Below are 4,567 nucleotides of genomic sequence, written 5' to 3'. Positions count from 1 at the left end.
CCCACAGCTTTCTCTTCTCTGAACAAGCCCAGCTCTGTCAGCCTGTCTTTGTAGGGGAGGTTCTCCAGATACAGTGTGCCCAGAAGTTTCTTTTCCTAACAAACAAACAAACACACCAAAGGAGTAGGAAAAATTCTCCAATTCATAAAAAAAAATAAAAATAAAAAAAAATGAGATGCCAGAGCAAAGCAATTTCCATCCTGTTTTTTTTGTTTCATCTTTATCAAGAACTCTGCAATTAGTTACAAAAATGGAAAGAAATATAACCTCCATATATCCCAAATCCACAAGGAGTGTCCATTTCCAAAATCGTAATATCAAGAGATGATTACGTCTGCCTCTGGTACATTTTTTGTAGCTGTTCTGTCTGTAGGTAAAAGAACTATTAAAGAAAAATTAAAACTTTAGAAATATAGGCTTCTTTTTCGTTCTAGTTACTAATTTAGATGAAGCTGAGCCAAAGGTTCATCATCATGCCCTTTCTTTTAAAGAAAACTGCCCCAAAATAGTAAATTGAGAAGTCCATCAGCAGGCATAGAGAGGTATAGGTATTTCTGATACCATTCTTCACATTCATCCATTTTGTCTGCAATACATAATAGCTGTGACATTTACGATGAAAGGTTTTAAATGGGTAGAAGAGTAACAATGAAAAAAAGGGAGGAGAAAGACTATATAAAAGCTAGGAATTATGGCTTCAATCTGCTTCTTGATGAGGAGACAGAAAAGCAAAAATGTTTATATTCATATCTTGACCTTGACTGATATCTGTCAGGTCTATTATGGAGCAAGTGCAGTTACTATCATACTTTGCAGTTCTGATTCCTTCAGCAATTCATATTATCTGCTTTGTTTTCTGCTTATGGAAGGATCAGGACATGTAATTTTGTCATTTCAGTGAAATGGAACCCTCCTGAGAAATGCAGGATGCAAAACTGAGAGCATAACTCTATTAATAATTAACCCAGAGCTTGGCAATAGCACCTCATCCCCATTGTAGAGATGCAACCATTTTTTCCTACACAGATGCAGGTAACATTTGTCAAGTATACAGAAACATAGACCCTCTGCTTCCTTGTTTTTAACCAATGGCATGTAAAAGGAATTAAAAAAATAAGTAAATTTAAAAGAAAAGACAATCCAAGTTTCCTGCTTTAACACAAGACAAGACTTGTTTAGTTGGCTGTATCAGCAGATATCAATTCCTTTGTCAATAAATCCATATTCCATTGCCATATGACGAAGTTCTTACATACTAGAGGAAAATCATGAATCAGTCTTTAAAACTAATGTAGTTTTTATGCATACATTACTTACCATTCAGAGTCCTGTATTCTCATACATAATAATATGTCTTGAATTATGGTATGTATGGGGTATTATTCATAAATTTCATATCAGAATTAAAGGTACAAAATATTTGAGAGTACTTACATCATTGTTTAAAGGATTATTTACTAGTTTTCTCCTCAGTCACTATGACTCTTACCATACAAAAAGCTGACCAGAGAAAAAGAGTACTGCCTAGTGAAGCAACAGAATATTGAAAGGAAGCACAGGGCATGACAATAAAATTAGACTTACAAAACACCCAGCTAATTTTCACTCAGTATGTCAACTTTATTATTTTTTTCTTTTATCCTAATCTACCTTATGCATAACAATGGACAACCAAGTGTTTGAGGCTACTTATATATTCTATGTGACCATTATATAAAACAGTTATATAAAATCATAGAAAAACGTTCTGCCTGACAAAAGCAAACAATGTGTGTTCCCTACCTACTGCAAAGTTGATGTCAATTCTTCTTAGTACAGCAGCACACAGGAGAAATTTAAAAGAAATGACTGCTATCAGTTTCAAGCAAAAACATAAGTAATTTGTACTGCAGAAATTGTTGACAGTCTCAGTACTAGTTTGTGCCACGTTTCAGTCACGGCATTCAATTTGAGCAAAAATACACCAAGAACTCTTCCAGAAGTTTTCCCATGTGCAGCTTGTGAGTAGCTGTGGATCTTCTATTTGCAACACTGTAGAAATGCTCCAAGTATGCATGCTGTATGTAGACAAACACAACTCAGGCCATGTAGATGTATGTGCATTAGAGTAAATCTTTTCCCTGTTTCCTCAGCAAAGCAGATGGCCTGAATTTGGTAACCTTGGTGCATACTACACATATTGGAGAGAGGAGTTCATCAATTTAATAATGAAAAGCTCTGTATATTTTTTCTTTAAAAGTATGTATTCCTTTTTTTTTCCTTTCTTTTCCCCCCTAATTTCTGTTGACGTTGTTACATAATTTAAACTATTAAGTGATTTTAATTATGTTTAAGACATCCATTCCATCAGGCTGCAGCAAGTAGACATTTCCATTTTTATGAGATAAGATGAAATTATTACCTTGCAGTGCAGCCGTAACCAAATGCATTCTGAGTAGCAGTACTGCATACAAGCAATTATTTAGATAATCTACCACTATCTTATTGTGAGATGATAGGGGTTTAAAAATCATACACACTATTCACAATTCCAGTGACACATCACTCATGTCTTACATGTAGCACAGGTATGACCAAGTGATTTCCCCATGGTTAAGGTATCTCTACCAGCTCTATTGTATAAAATAGTCATATATATATATCACTATATATATATATATATTTATATATATGTTTGTATACATATTTATTTATTTATTTATTTATATTTATATTTATATTTAAAATTTATTTAATTAATTTTTCTTTTTCTTATCTGGTATAAATAAAGTGCTAGTTATTTACATACATAGTCTATTATGAGAGCCTGGTCTTTAAACAGTAAACGTGCTCACCTACTTTTTAAAAAATGTTTGAATTTAAATAGATGGAAATGCTCCATTATCACAGTACTGCCACATTTCCCACTATTCAGTGCTTAACAAAGTCCTGGGTCTAAAACCAGGTCTACTAATGTTACTCAATATAAACACGAGACACACAATGGAACATCTTTCTTTATCATAATATTAGGCATCAGTTCATTTTTAATATATTTTTTAATGTAAAATTCATGATATTTTTACACTGAACCGATCAAGGAAAAAGTGGTGTTTTCACTTAATGTTTTCTCCTCATCGTTTATAAATCTACTTTTGTTTGATTACCATGGTTTCTACAGTCAAAAATAAGACCAGAGTTTATTTAGGTTTCAATACACAGTATCATTTTCAAAATACTTTGCATGTTGCTTTTGATAGTTTTGTTATGAGATCTTTTGTCACTCCTATTTTGTGGCTGAGCTGTATTAAATCTTTGACGTACCTTCTTTTCAAGTTCTGTGAAATCAGATTTATGAGCAACAAAGGCGTCACACCAGTGAGCTTCTCCAGCTGTAGGAACACTCTGAATGTCCACTGAACGCTGCTAGTGCTCTTGAACAATCGTCTTTCAGTCTTCCAGCTGTGTATTTAAATCAACAGAAAAGACAGAGATAAGAATAAGTAATGATCTAAATACGCTACAAAGAAGTTAACCTTTCTGACAATCGAGACTGTTCCTTACTGTTTAATATATATTTACTTCTACCAAGGTATTTCGTTGTTCCATTAACTTACATTTTATATGCACTACAGAAATCTTTTTATACGGAGCTTCTTAATAAATCTTTAATAAGCATTTCCTGATATATAACAAAATCTCAGCCAGTCAGATTTATTAGCTCATCCCTTTGCAATATTCCTACTGATACCATATAAAAAAAGTCTTGCCAAGAGATGTTTGTCTAGCTATCATATTTAGATTTTCTGTCACTGAAGGACAGACTTTATAGTACATATTTTCTTTACTTGTAACAATTTGGGATTTTCTCTGAGAATGTTTTCCTTTTAGGATTTCCACCTTCTATGTATTTGTTTATCAAATCCTTTTCTCCTGTGCAACAAAAGAAACTGTTCTCTGTGGCAATCTTCAGTCTGAAAAGGTCATTTATTATGAAGCTTATTGTATATGCCCAATTTTATATTGCTTAATAAATCTTCAGCAACCCCTATACGTGACAACTCTGAACATGCAATCAGAGGTTGGATGTATCAATGTTTAATGTATCTCTTAATAAAAAATTAGCACGTCCCTTCAATGAAAAGAGATGCTGTTGGTTTATGTGGTCTGCATCACAGGACCATTAACATGATTTTTATTACAGTGTTAATATTCCTATAGGCATAATAACAGAGTTAACTAATAGGTTTAACAAAGCAAAATAGGCACTGAAACATACCAGCCTTCATAAGGAAAATGTCCATATTCAGTCCAATACTGGCAAGCTACAAAGTACAACAAAATTCATTACATAGAAGAAACATCTATAAACATGCAATAGTCCCTCACTATATTATTGTAAAAATATGTGGTCAGCATATTTTAAATAAGACAGTGATTGAAAAAGGACCATTATATTTCTTAAATGTTCCATTTGACAAGTTACTAAACCTTTGCCAAACAAGCCATTGCTTCTTTTTTCTTTCTTTCTTTTCTTTTCTTTTCTTTTCTTTTCTTTTCCTTTCTTTTCTTTTCTTTTCTTTTCTTT

The sequence above is a fragment of the Coturnix japonica genome, chromosome 2 (genome assembly GCF_001577835.2).
Source record: "Coturnix japonica isolate 7356 chromosome 2, Coturnix japonica 2.1, whole genome shotgun sequence".
In the NCBI taxonomy this organism is placed as follows: Eukaryota; Metazoa; Chordata; class Aves; order Galliformes; family Phasianidae; genus Coturnix; species Coturnix japonica.
Note: the sequence above shows the minus strand (reverse complement) of the source record.